The sequence below is a fragment of the Seriola lalandi genome, unplaced genomic scaffold (assembly GCF_002814215.2).
Source record: "Seriola lalandi dorsalis isolate HSWRI2012SDOR001 ecotype SW California unplaced genomic scaffold, Sedor1 jcf7180002052130, whole genome shotgun sequence".
Classification (NCBI taxonomy): domain Eukaryota; kingdom Metazoa; phylum Chordata; class Actinopteri; order Carangiformes; family Carangidae; genus Seriola; species Seriola lalandi.
Window position 1 is genome coordinate 354112 of NW_019522683.1, and position 14733 is coordinate 368844.

Below are 14733 nucleotides of genomic sequence, written 5' to 3' on the forward strand. Positions count from 1 at the left end.
GGTGGGGGACCAAAATACTTAGAATACTTCATTCTGAATCCACTCGCTGCCTGACATATCCACCTCAGTCATGGGAAAGGGGAAGCAGTATTGATATATAAACCACGCTGTGGCTGTGATCTGCTGACTGCACTCTAGAGAATGTTCTAAGGCGGTTTTTACTGGCTGTTGTTAGTTGAGTTTGATTGGGCTGTTTGTCAAAGTTATCAGCAAACAGTTTTCTGAAGTAACCGCTGAGCTGTCTCCTGGTATAACTCGCGAAAAACAAGTTGTGCAACTGGGAGCCTTGCCCCCTTCTTGTTCCTCTCAGGCTTGTAAGCACAGCTCTGTTGGAAGGGGTTAGTGTGCAAGTGTGTATATATGTGCTGTTGTGCATGCTTTCCATAGTATAAGTGCTTCTTTAACTGGTTCTGTCACATAGACAGCATCAAAGCCTTAAGAACTTCCCACTATGACAATCTGAATTAAATGCCCACAGCTGTCTTCGTTATGCAGGAAGAACTAGTTATGCTATAGATATACTATCCCAGCTCTACTGATATAGTAATATGTTGATTTAGAAAATGAAAGAGAGTAGAGATGCCCTCCATTTGTGTACGAGTTTGTCTGTAGCCCATTTGGATACTCAGGCTCTCTTCACTGAAGTGCACAGTGGCATTTTCTGACAATGCTGTGCATGTTGTGGAATGTGTTTGAAGTGGCCGTGTGTGTGTGTGTGTGTGTGTGTGTGTGTGTGTGTGTGTGTGTGTGTGTTTATACGTATGTACCATAGATACCCTGTGCTGTATGCAGGATCTCATGTCTCAGCTCTGGACCTGCCCACTTCTGTGTAATGTATGTTTTCCGTGTATCTGTGTGTGTTTGTGTGTATGTATGTGTGTCTAGAAGAATTGACCATGCATGAGAATAGTGTGTACTAGGGCAACAGGCTCAGGAGTGGGCTGCCTGTTAGCACTAGCCCCAGTCCCCTGAGTGGCCCCTTGACCCACCGCACATCCATTTCATCAAATAGAAAAAAAAATTTCACGATTTCAAGTATTAATGCATGACGTGGTGTCCTGAAACAGGAAAACAATTAACTGGGGAAGGCAAACAATGTCGTAATGTAAAGCAGAGTGGCATTCCTCCAATGAGCCACACCGGAGAGAAGTCTTGTTAAATAATCATTCACTGTCTAAAAGTTTATGTGAAGGCAATTAAACCCACTAGTTGAGTTAGATTTACTGGTTATTTTTAATATTATGGTCAGACCAATACTAGAGTTTTGAGGTCAATATCAATATTTGAGAGTTTGAATAATCAGATAGTGATATATCACCTGATATTTGACATAATCACATTACAAAAACAAGTGTTTTCATGAGAATCTCTAAGTTTTTTTTTTTTCCTTCAAGAATTGTGACCACAACGAGGCATTTTACAGTTGAGAATGAAACTTGTCAGTGCTCTCTGAAGGACAAACTATGCACCGGACAGACTGTAACACAGGTTATTCTGTTCTGCAATCAGCAGTTTTCTCAGTGGTTAACTGATTAAATCGTTGGTGTGTAAGACCTCACAAAATAAAGAAAAATGTCAAGGTGATGGCTTAAGATAGTTTGTTTTGTCAACCAGACAGTCTAAAACCCAGAAATAATTAGTTTACCATAATTTAAGATGAGCTAAGACAAGCAAATCCTCACATTTGAGAAGCTTTAACTAACTTTTTTTATTGCTTCGAAAAGGTCTTTAACAATAAATCCATTATCAGATTAGTTAGAGGTTCAAGAGATTGATTAATTGACTAATGGTTTTAGCTCTGGTGGTAAAATAGCTGACCTGGACTAGATTTAAATAACCCTGATAGGAGTTTAATCGACACTTGGACATGTGTTGCAATCAAAAATCTATATTTTTGTACCATGTAACAGGAAATGTTGATATTCCTTTCACAATAGTGTTAAAGATGGACAGTTAAATACATGAAGTGTTGTACTGCTTAGTTTTAAAAGGTAGAAAAAATGGGAGTCTAGAATGGCATGAAATGCGATGGCAATGGTCAGGGTCTGATACACCATATAATACTTAATAATAAAACTTCTAGCGGGTTTTAACAGAATCCAGATAATAATACTCCTATGCTCATTTGAAGGTGTAGACATAGTATCTAATTGATCTTTAGTGTTAGAAACCATTTAACTGTTTCAACTATATATTCAAATGTATTTGTCTGTTGAATGTCTGCTTCAATAATTGCTGTTTTATCTGCTGTTCCCATGCCTTGCTATTAAAACAGCCTATACTATTTGTTTAATGAACTACGTACAGAATCGTGACTTTCACAGTGCTGCCCTACTGCTGATTGCAGATTGCCGTTGTATGTTTGGGTAGTCCATGTTCACAGAGCCAGCAGACAATGGGGGTCGTGAACTGCTCCACCAGCTTTGTGTTGCATTTTGAGTGTTGGCCAGGAAGGCAATATGTACTGCTAAAGGAAATTAACTGTTGGGGTGCCTTTCCTAAGTGCTTCCTCCCCTGCGCTTATCTTTCCAAGTGTCCCTTTCAACTTCTCCTAACTTGCAAAAGCATTTTTTTCCCATCTTGTTTGCACTTGTGTGCGTATGCAATGCAAGCGGAGGATGAAAAACACAACTTGACCTTTTGACTTCCACAATTCACAGTTTGATCAGCCAACAAGCAAATACATTCCTGTAGCATATTTACTTGTGTGTTCACTTTTGTCTGCCTTTGACAGAGAGCACTAAATTTACACTGTATTCATTTTATGATTATTTGAAAAGGCTGAGAGTCATTTCTTATATTCTTCTTTCTTAAAGCCTTTGGAAAGGAGAGACAATAAGTATCACAGTGTTCTCAACAAGCATTTAACTAATGTACAGATATATCCAGCTTCAGGGGTACAAGAGCGTGCTCCCCCAGAAAGTTTTTGACACTGGCATCCAATTTAAAGCTTAACACACATTGGTAAAATCTCTTTAAGATGTGAGGTCTACTTTTAGGGCTTTGTGTGTCAGCATGATGAAGACCGGAAGTTTATGTTTATATAACTTCAAATCAGGTCTTCGCCACGTTACCTCTTACTTGATGTATAGTTTGCCAAACCACAGAAAGATTCTACACAACCCAGAAGCCTCATTGTCCATTGCAATTGAGAGACCACCAGCCAGAAACTGCCAGTGCATTCATTTATATTCTGAAGACATTGTCATTGCTGAATTGATCCAGAATCTGAAAATGAATGGATTCAAGCTACTCAGTGTATTTACTGAGTTCTGTAAAACCCACACTTTTATTTGTCTACTGTTAGTGTCGCAGTCAGCAGAGTTTTTAAGCCACTTGTATATTGCAAACAACCTCAACACATCACAAAAACATAACAGTACCTGTTAAACATGTCAGCCCAACAAATAAGCTGAGTTTGAGGTGAACAGACAGTTGCAATGCTAAGGAATACTTAAATGTTAGGTTCATTGTGCTTTTGGAGACCATAGTTGGTCATATTGTGTTGGGACTGTTAGAGACCAGTCTAAGACTTTGGTCAGAAGTGAATTAATGCAAGATGTCTGAAAAATGGGCTACAAACAGCTGCCTTTTCAATTACAGTCAAACTTTTACATGCTGGTAGCAATATTACTGTTAGTTTTAACAGTCTCCCAAGATGCGTGTGTAGTGACAAACCTGCCTTTTTCATGTACCTTTTAGCTGCTGCTGCACTTGTCTTAGAAAATAAGTAAATGGAGTGCAGATACATTTATCTAGAAAGAAATTTAAAATTGTGTGATTGAAGAACAATCTGACCTATCTAGCTCCAGTCTTTTTGTGAAATTTCTAGAAGATGAAGGGGAAATGCTCAAAATTTCAACCAGCTGATTTGTCTCTAAATGCCACTCCTTGCAAACACTGTGATCAAAGGAGTTCATTATCATGCTAGGCTGTAAATTAAGTGAGGAATTAGAATATGTGTATTGGTCTTTACAGTTCAGTGATAGGCAAGGCAGCACTTTTAATACAGAGCTTAGCTGATGACCTCCTCTCTGACTCCCATTCCTAGATAGAGAACTGTGACTGTTTATGTAAACCTCTGCTCACTGCACAGAAATGTGGTCTAGTTGGGAGGGGATGGATGGAGTGCGGGGATCACACACACAGAAACACACACAGACAAACACACAGAGAGCGCCGTTACGCCATGCTGCAACAATCTGATTTGATAGTCCTTGTTGCTGTTTGGATCTGCCCTATTTTAACCGTTGGTGACTTCACACAGTAAAATCCAAGTTGAGCCAGCCCTGTAATGCAGGGATCAGCAAAGGGATCTTTTGGGGGCCTTTTGCAGGCAGGACCAGACACTGGCTGAGGCCATGTCCATGTCCTAATGTCAATGTAAATGATTTTTTTTGTCTCCATTTTGTCCCTCCTTCTGTTTTTGACCATCAAAAATACGTTTTGGGGCGAAGGTGCTGTCCAGAAGTTATACAGTTGAAAATGGGTGTCCAAAAAGACTTCCTGTGTAGTCTGATGTTCACCCTTGATTTGTAAATAATCTTACCAAAACAGTGGAACTGTGTTTGGTAGAAATGATGAACAGCTTCTGGCCCAAGTGGCCGGCGCCTGCCCAGTACAAGAGATATAAGTATTTTTCTTTTGTTTTGGCATTTCAGTGGATAGCAGACTTTTTATGTAAGCAACTGTGTCGACAGAAAACTTTTGACATTTTAAACAGTGTCTCTAGATTTATCTACATTAGTGTGGACTTTAGAGTGGAAGGCTGAATTTTTTTCTGTGGAAATAAGCATCAGAATCTGCATCTCTGCTCTGGGCTGGTTACAGTTTAGAAAACCATCCTGCAATTCGAAGGTCACACTTTGAGCAGTTGACATGTCTGTTTCTGTCAGACACTGAACCTCTAGCTTTTTCAGGGTTTCTCTTCTAGCTAACCCTGTTTTCTGACCTCATTGACAAAAACTGTGTATGCATGTAAGTTTGTGTCTTGCAAAGAAATGTGAACAGCTTCCTGTTTACTGTGTAACAGGGGTGATAAAAAGATGTAACAGAGAGCTGAACAACGCTACAGTAGCGTTGTGTTATTTTTGCATGTGAAGTTCTGTGCAAAATTTTGGACACCCCTTGAGTTTTTTAATAATTTGCTGTGATACACCATAAGACTATACAATACCAGCTATGCCATGAAGGCTTAGTTCTGTCATTGATTTATTTTTGATTTTATATTTTAGAATATTCATGTTGTAACTACACACTTTGAACATTGATTACCGTCTAAAAATTGTGTTTATTCCGTCTTTTGAACAAGTAAATGCAGTTAATTTTAAAAATCAAACCAAACCTTGCTGCCCACCAATTGTGCAAGAAATTGTGCTGTATGTATGTACCTCTGTGCAAACAAATCGTATGTGTGTGTGTTTTGTGCATGTATGTTTGTTGGGCTGGAGTGATTGTGTAACTGAACCTGAATGGTTAAATTTATTTTGAGGACTGTCATATGACTGACAAGTGGCCATTTGACACACAGCCCAGTGAGTCTCTTAGCAGTTAATTACAGTCTCACACAAATACACACACACACACACACACACACACACACACACACACACACAAACACGTCAATAATGCTGATAACTCTTATTGTGCAGAACACTGGATAGATAGAAACTATAAAATAATGCACTATTGGCTATCAATGATGAATACTTCATACAGAAATCAATCATGGACATTAGGTAAATGTCAGAATAATTTTCACATCATGGTTTACAGAATAAAACAAGTGTTGAAATTATGAAAAATGTGTGATGCTTGACATTAACAGCGAGGCAAAAAATCCTTTGAAAGTCAAGAGAAAGCTATGTGAGCTTTAGGCATAATGCTTTCTGCATTTCTTTTTAAACTTTCATGAATCAGTCCTTCATTGCATGTAATGAAGGATGGCCCATGTATGTCTCTGACCACACCATTGCTTCAGGTGCATATTGAGTGAAAAAATGCACCAAAATTTGATCTGTAACTGAAGCAGTAAAAGCTGTTTGCACCACAGCAACTTTCCCCCTGTTCCCTCCTGTGTCCATGCCTTTTCGATCTTGGCTACCTCTCTCTCTCTCTCCTCACTCTGTCATTCTCTCTACCACCCTTCATTTGCTTTTACGTTCAGGGGTAAGAGGGTTCACTCTCATCCACTGATTTGTTTTTCTTTCACACTGCAGATGCGCACAGCCTGCAGACCTGTCTTACACACACACACACACACACCTGCTAATCCTGCTCTGTATGGGGTGGGAAAGCCTCCTCTTTCAAACCTCTTAAAGGTGTGAACGCCATCCATTTGACACCTCTCTCTCTGTCTCTCTCCCCCTCTTTGTATTTTGTTTTCTCCTCCCTTATTAGGCCCGCTTGCTCCAGCTGGGCCTAAGTGATGCTTAACATGGTCACCTGCACATCATGAACAACAGCACCCAGTCACATGGACCTCTGATTGTGTTGTGTTTGCTGCACTGCGTCTGTGTGTGTTTGTGTGTCCTTTTATGAGCACTCATGCTTGTATGTGTAATGTGTTCAGTGATGGTGTGTGTGTGTGTGTCAGAGAGAGGGGGGGGGCTCTGTTTTTGTCCTGATGAACTAGCCTGAGATGGGTTTCTATGGTGACAGCACTAGCTGTGCTGGCAGTAGGCTACAGTGATCCCCCACCTTCCATGTCTAAATACACTTCTTGCCTCACTGCATTTAACTCACATTTAACTGCATTTTTAATGTGTGATGACAAAAAGTAGGATAATCATTTTTGGCATAATTGTCTTGTCTTAATATAGTTTATAGTAACATAGTATTGAGTTGTTGTTGCCGGCGGCAATACACTCACGGCTGATTTAGCCTCTCCCGACCCCAGAGCAGTGTCCTGAGCCTGTCAATAAGTGATGCAAGTCCTGAGAGTGTAGTCCTCTGTCGAATAATCACACAGAGAGAGCGCAGTTATTTCTTTGTATTGATCCACAGTGTTACTCGTGATAAATACAGAGACTCACTTGTTGGTTTTTTTATGATCGGTGCTGATCACAGACACCAACTGAAGTCCCGCATGAAACTGGCAAACTGCAGTATTGCTCACCTCAAGTAACACTGCGCTCCACCGCTCCTACTTTTACAACATGTAAGGCAGACACACTCTTCACTGCGCCCTCACCAACATTACAACAGATGGAGCAGGAGATGGAAACCACCCGCTTTACAGAAAGAGGGTACACAAAGGTCCTCACTTCCTTCTTGCACCCGCTGTACTGTTAAGTCCACCTCTGCACCATTTCACCCACCAGTCATGAAACCAGATGGGTGAGAATCTGGCCATGCCTCACAAAACCACTGGCCAAGCAGTAAATGTAATCTTTTAATTACAGAATATTTGCTCATATGATTTTATTAGGGGTTTTATTAACTGTTAACTGTTTTTTATTAACTGATTTGTTTCTGTGTTTTGGGATTAAAGAGAGTTTTATCTATTGAACACTACCATTTATTTGGCAGTGATTCATGTAATAACAAACCCGATTATATGTAGCCTTTTACAAGCCAGAATACATTTCCTAGCCCAATTTTTGTTAAATTTAAATTGATTTGCAGTAAATACATTTACTGCACATGATTCTACAACTGTAGGGGGTATTTCTTCCTTAAATGTGTTCCAAAACTGCCTTTGATAGATAGTTTAACAGAAATTAACATTGGTTTTCCAGAACCACTGTATTGTATTTCCAGCTCTGAAAATCATTATCAAAGAAATCCTACAGCAGGTCTGCAAATTAGAAACCTTCTCCAAACTGCGTGGCAGCTTGGAATTCACGTCAATCATGTTGCTGGTTGAAAATTGAACACAATCAGCAGTATATCTACATAAATGAGCATGGAAATGGCACAGAACAGTCTCTACGAAGTGGCTTATTATTACATATTTAACTAAGGGGTTATTCTGTAGGTTAATGTCACTTAGCATTTAATTGTATTCATTGGTTGCAGCTTGCAGAACAAACAAAGAGCAGAGTCATGGTGTTGGGTACTGATGATAATTTTGGAATTGGTGTGAAGTGGAGTTGTTTAGTAACACAAATAAGGATCTTTAACAGACACAATATAATTTCGTAGCGTGTTGTTGAATTAAAATCTACCCATCCTCTGTGTGTGTGTGTGTGTGTGTGTATAGTCTGGAAATAAAAATAACACAGCATTTGAGTAGAGACATAAGTATCAGTTATGGCAAAAACATTAAGCTCTGAAGCGTTCAGGGCAGACCAGTTTTTTTTAATGTCATTGGGTAGTTGTTGACGTGTGTGCTGTGTGCATCACGTGTCCCTTGCTGTTGTAAGAGTGTTTAACTGTTCATCAGGTGGCACATAAGAACAAGAGTGGAGTGAAAGTGATTGTCTTTAAGTGGCAGAGCCGATACAGAGCTCCCATCCGAGAGAAGACTTGAGGGACTGATGCCAAGATGGAGTGAAAAGGGACAGAGAGATGAGGAGCTTTCACCTAGTTGATGCGCCTGTGTGAAGCAGTCCTAATTCACTTACAGTTAAAGGGGGGCCATATTGAATCATGCCTTGCTGTTAAATGACAGCGTAATGAATGGAAGTCATTTTACAATACCACCGTGGCCACAGACCACTCCACTCCAGGGACCAGTCTGTCAGAGGCCTAGGTAACAGCGAGTGATTTGTTGGCCGAGGGGCCCTTTTGAACGTTAACATGACGTCAGTATTTCAGCCATGTCATACCTAGCATGCTCGTGGATATCCTGTATGGAAAAACCAACAGAGGAGGGCAGCTATTGAAATCTTAGGGAATCTGCAAAGGGTTTTTGTGGAAAAACAAACAGCAGGAGGAGGGGATAGTTATGCACGCACATTTACTGATAACACGTTCAGAATAATCTCCACCTTCATGTGTAATGATATCATGTCATTAAAGAAGGTGGCATTAAAAGACAGGGAGGAATTTAATCAAATTTTTTGCAAAAGTTCATAACCAGTTTATGTTTCGGTGAAAGGGAGGAGTTTCTGAAGCTGTGGGTACAGGCCTGAGCAATGGAAAAGGTAGAGGGAGGGAGAGATATGGAAAGAAGGAAGTGTGTGTGTGTGTGTGTGTGTGTGTGTGTGTGTGTGTGTGTGTGTGTGTGTGTGTGTGTGAGAGAGAGAGAGAGAGAGTGAGGTTTTCCTGCAGCAGCCAGTGAGAGCTGGTGGTCTAACAGCGCAGACAAACGGGCCATTAAACTGACCTGGCCCCTCTGCTCTCCATCCCTCCAGCTTCTCCTTTGCTTCTCCCTCTTTTCCGTCTTGGTTTGTCAACTCTCCCAACGTCAAATCTCTCTGTTTGCTCCTGTACCTCTGTGCTCTCTCCGTTTCTCAAATTCTGTCTTGTTTTTTTTTTCAATTTCTTGCTTGCTTTTCCATCTCCCTTGCTTGTTAACTTGTCTCCTGATTTGTCTTTATAGTACCTGGCTCTCTCTCTCTCACACACACACACACACACACACACACACACATACATACAGACACATTGATAAAGCCACACACAAACAATTGGAGTCTCATTTCAAGGCAGTTAGAATCAAATTATTTCCTCCTCTCTGGCTGTTTTTCTTCGTTTGCATCAAATTTTGGATTCGGCTCTAGCTTGGAGTTGGCAGCCTTGCAGCAATCCAGTCAAATCAATAGGATTTGCCATGCTTGGGATGAGCTCACTCTCCCATTCTCCACACAGGGAATACCTCTACTAAACCCCTAAACTGTTATAGCTGAAGGTTAGAACTACTGAGTGTTAAAAGAAAGTGTTAGCATGTTGAGCAGCCTGGGCAGCTGTCCCATCACAACTCTCGTACTCAGCCTTTCTTATCTGAATCCTTCTTGGTCTTTCTTGTTTCAAATCTTAATGCTTAAGTAAAAACCACAGTGCTACATGAAGCGGGTTAAGAAAATGTAGCTGTGCAGCCACTCTTCAAATGTAGATGCCTAAGGAGGCAGACAGGCAGATTTGGAAGAAGAAAGAAAGCCATACGGGATGGAAGAAGCTGCCTTGGCAGAGCCATCAGGCAGGCGTAGCTTGTCCAGCCTCATGTGTAGCTCTGGTTTGTTGGTCACAGCGTTGGTGGGGCTGGGCCCTGCAGCTGCTGCCGTGTGGCTGCAAGTCAAGCAGGGGAACTGAGCCCCGGCTGCCTCCCTCTCAGGCCGAGCCTCACCACACCAGGACACTGTGCTGCGCTCCACTCGCTAACGTGGGAAGATGAAAAGGAACATCAGATGTTTTTTGTATTACTCACTCTGTGTGAGTGTGGCATTTTGTGTGTGTGTTGTCTGTCTGTCTTGTTCTATTTGCTGAAGACATAGTACAGCCTGCAGTTGATTACCTGCTCCTGTTTCATAGTCCTCTGTCTGTTTCCAAATGCTATGTCAGGAATGCAGCTCCCCCCAACATGCTTTTTATTTGTTTGGTGCACCACCTGGTTTAGCTGTTTTGTAAGGCATGGTCAGAATTTTTCGGATTTTTAAATTTTTTTTTTTGTTTTGTTTTTGTATTACCAGCTGTCCAATTATTTTCTAGACAGGGAACATGTAGGTTGTAGTTGGTCATAGAAATAAGTGGAAAAACAGAATGAATATGTGCAAATTGGTGTATTTGTTTAAAATTACATGTTGCTACATCATAAAGTGCATTTTAGTCATAGCGAACTTGTCAGGTTTCAGTGTTTGCATCAATACTCTGCATTTTAAATTCTTTTCATGTGTAAATTGCACTACACTGTGGTGCAAAAGCATATGACGGAGGAAGGAGAAAAGGCTGGAAATGGAATGAGGAAATGGGTAGTAAGAAAAAACCTCAGATACAAAGACAATGACCATCTTATCTGCTATACATGCTGTGTGAACGAAGGATTTTGAATTCTTCACGTTTGTTTGTTTTTTGAGTTGAAGTCAGAGCAGGGTTGCAACAGTATGGCACATATAGAGATGAGCTAGCAATCCTAGAAGCTGCCGGATAAAAGTTGGTTGAATTGTCTTAGATATTAGGGGCAAGTTTGAGCCTTCGGCTACCGTTCTGGTATTGTTATTGCGTGTGGAAAAGGCTGCTGAAAAGACCTCAAAGTCTCAGTCATCTTATCTTATATCCGTCTTACATTAAAGATAGACATGAGACATCTTTCACTGTCAGACTGCTGTTGTCTATATAGTAGATATTTGACGTTTGGGTTGGTAGAGACATGGACTCGAGGGATCACTTCCCATCATGCACCCTGTTAAACTTAGCACGTGTCAAACAGGGCAGTCCACACACATTATGCTCCTGTTTACTGTACCATCTCTTCCTCCACGTTGCTGCTACACTTCTCTTTTCTTCACCTCCCTCCTCACAGCCTCGAGTCCCAAGGTCGAACCAAGCTTGTTGGAACCAGAAAATAGTGAGTCATTGTTTTTCAAAACAAGTGACAGTGACCCGGCACCTCGCCAGAAATCCCCCACCTGCACCTGCACCCCCACCCCCACTTCTTTTTCTCTTCCTCATTCTTTCTCTGTGTTTACATTCTGTCTCTTTGTCTCCCTCTGTCTGTACCTGTCCTTCCCTTCTCCTTCCGTCCCTCCCCTCCTCTCTCTTATGCCAGTACCGGAAGGTAGAGAGAAGGAGGTGAGCCAAAGTCACCAGTGTGATCTGATTTAGGCCTCTCTCTTCTCTTGGCCAGCCATCTGACAGTGCAGGGCCTGCATGTTGCTCTTTTCTACCCGCTTCAATCTGCCACAGCCTGGCCCTGTGCCACAGCTGTAACGGGACCCAGCGTTGTATATAAATAGGCTCGGCCAGCTCCCTTTGCCTTGCTCCTCAATGGGAGGCTGAGGCAATGGAGGAACAGGTGCTCCAACCCACACACTCACTCTCTCTCTCTCAGCTCTGTCTCCCAACCTTTATCTGATGTCCTCAAATATGGAAGTACAGGTCAGTCATGATACACATGTTAGCTACACTCACTTATCATATCATTTGGCCATTGTTCCCTCTTGCTGTTAACAGAAGATTTTATAAAGATATTATAAATTTTATGGCACTATTACCTCTCAGACTTCCCCCCTCTCTGTCTTCCTCTGGCTCACGTAGTGTTATTTTGGTCCTCAGCTCTCTTTGTTTTGGAGGTACAAGTTGGTACATGTTAATCAAAATGCCTCTCATGCAATTTCTCAGCATCATTTTTCACTGTGGAAGCCACAGCTTGGCAGTGGGCGCACAGGGAGCTGGCTTTACTTCTCAGGACTTTCCACAGCTATATTAACAAACAAATGCATTTTTCCACTGGCAGTCCACTTGGCACCACGGCTGCACATTCTCTCTCCTGGGGTTTGTTCAGCAACTGAGCTGTTGACAAATCTATAATCAGCAGATCACCTCATCAGGAGCAACGTGCGCCTAAGCTGACAGAGAGAGGAAACTTCTCACAGTCCAGAGTTAGCTGCCACCTGGTTTCATGCTAGACAGGTCTGGTTTCACGCTAAGCTAACGTGCGGCTGCCCTCTGCTACAGTGAAAGGCAGAGGCAGGCTGGTCCACGGGCCACAGAGGGCTCCACTCTCACCTTCTAAAACTGCCACTGTGATCCACTTTCTCACTGCTAGCCAGCACTGGGCCAGCCAGCCAGCTACTGTTAGTTGATGCATATTAAATTCTCCGCAGGGAGCACAACTCTAAAAATAAGAGAAGAATCTTTCTGAAATTGTAGCTACACTATAACGGAGGCTGCAGCTGTGTGTGCTCACTGAATAGTGGAGATGGCAGTTTCTGTCAGAGATGGCCGTTACATTGGTATGACCTCAATTGCACAGGTCCTGCTCATTTCTGAGCTGAAATTACGGCGAGCAGAGAGGCAGTAAAGATGGTACAGTGACAGGTGATGGCAGCGAGCTGAAGAGAAAATTGTCAATATTTATGCCATTTTGCAAATGTATACTTAGTGCAAATTAGAAAAATGTTTGGTTAATTAATGATTTAGAGCCTTCCTGGCAAATATAAACGAAGCAATATCTGCTAGAAAAAGAAGAGATGGTTAGGACAGATCACATTGAGGCATAAACCACAGAGCCTTGATTTGCTGTATAGTGAAATCTAAGCCACCATATAGTATCTTCACACTGTGGCTGGATTGTGTCCACAACATGAAGATTTTCTGTGGGAATGATGAATGATTTGATACCAGTATTCAGTTATATGTTTTTCAGAGTGTCACCTTGTAATCGAAATCTGTTCAAGTCGATTAAAAGTACTGGAAGTTCTTGAGACGTTGTTGGAGCAGAGTAATTTTTGACAGCTTAGTTTCACATTACATACTTGTACGTTATGGTAAGTGGAACAGAGAGGATTACACATATAACAAATCACTATACTATGAATGCACATTATATGCTCAGTATTTAATAGGTGCTTTCACATGTGCACCCTTGCTCTTACTGTTTAACTGCATTTCGCTGTTAAAGGGCTGAATGTGAGTAAGACACCCTATGTCAGTTGTAGCAACTGGTCTTTACAGCCGGTAGTGATAGTACAGCCGTAGTTTCATATTAGGGTTGAACAGTATTGGTGCACCATCTATATGCAAGGTATGCATATGCAACAGTCACATTTGCAGAGGATGCAATGTAATAAATTGTCAAACCATAAACTAAAGAACCATTTAACTACTTGATAGAAAATGAAAACTACCACAATTCACTTCTCATGAATTTATCACTAATCATCAAGGCAAACAATCAGTCCCTCTAATAAATAACATCATTTAGCCTCATTTAATTACATTTCGGTTACTGGTTTCACAATCATACTCTGTCTGCACAGCACAAGAACAAACATAGTTCTTCTCAAAGCGGGCTGAGGGTCAAAGTTTTGCATCTGACTTTTAAATGAGTGACGAAATTGAAAGAAATCTTCAAAGAAAAAAAAAATCTGCCATATTTAATTGTTTTGATTTTAAAAAATCAAAGATGATGTGGAGCTGTTTGAACTACTTCAATTAAAAACTGCATATATCTGTTAAATGTTGTTTTTTCCAGTACCTGTCTCATCCTGTCCTTTTTTGCAATTGTATGGAGGATGGACCTTCAGAGGAAATTTAGCAGTACAAGTTTGTGTGCATGAATGCTGACATCATATTAAGATAACATTAAAGCATATCTTCTGTACAATAATATCAAAGCATTGCTTGTGTGAACAACAGAAGCTGTTGTCTTCACTGGAACAGTTTGGTCAATTTATTCAGTTAATTTTACAGAATGAATGTGTGAAAAGATCTCATAACTATTCAAGCAGCACACAAATCTCTCGACAGTATCTTTTTTTTGATGTGTTTGACATCAAAAGACGGATCATTTCTGAGGACGCAGTTGCGTGTGTATTTGAAACTTTATTTTCACCAGTCGAAATTTTGTAAGGAAACTGTTATTTTGTTATTCTCCTTGTGAAGATTTAAACTCATTCACCTCGCTCCATCTCCATGCTTTCTCCTGTGCTGTTTCTGTTTGTCTGACACCCCCCTATGTATACCTCCCTCCTCTCCTCATTCCTGCTGCCAAATTAAGTGTCAAACAGACAGGGAAGGCGGGTGGATGGCCCACATTCTCCTATAGAGGTCCAAAGTATGGTACAGTACGTTCCAGTCAGTGCTCTGTTATTCCATTCTCTGCTCTGCTCAGACACAACCCCCCCCCAG

The 14733-nt window shown here is 41.2% G+C and overlaps 1 protein-coding gene across 1 annotated transcript in view; it reads left to right on the forward strand.

The window, feature by feature from the left end:
* Positions 1-14733, forward strand: part of insrb (insulin receptor b) — an 88573-nt gene that overhangs the window by 3472 nt on the left and 70368 nt on the right. The gene's annotated exons all lie outside the window — the stretch shown is intronic.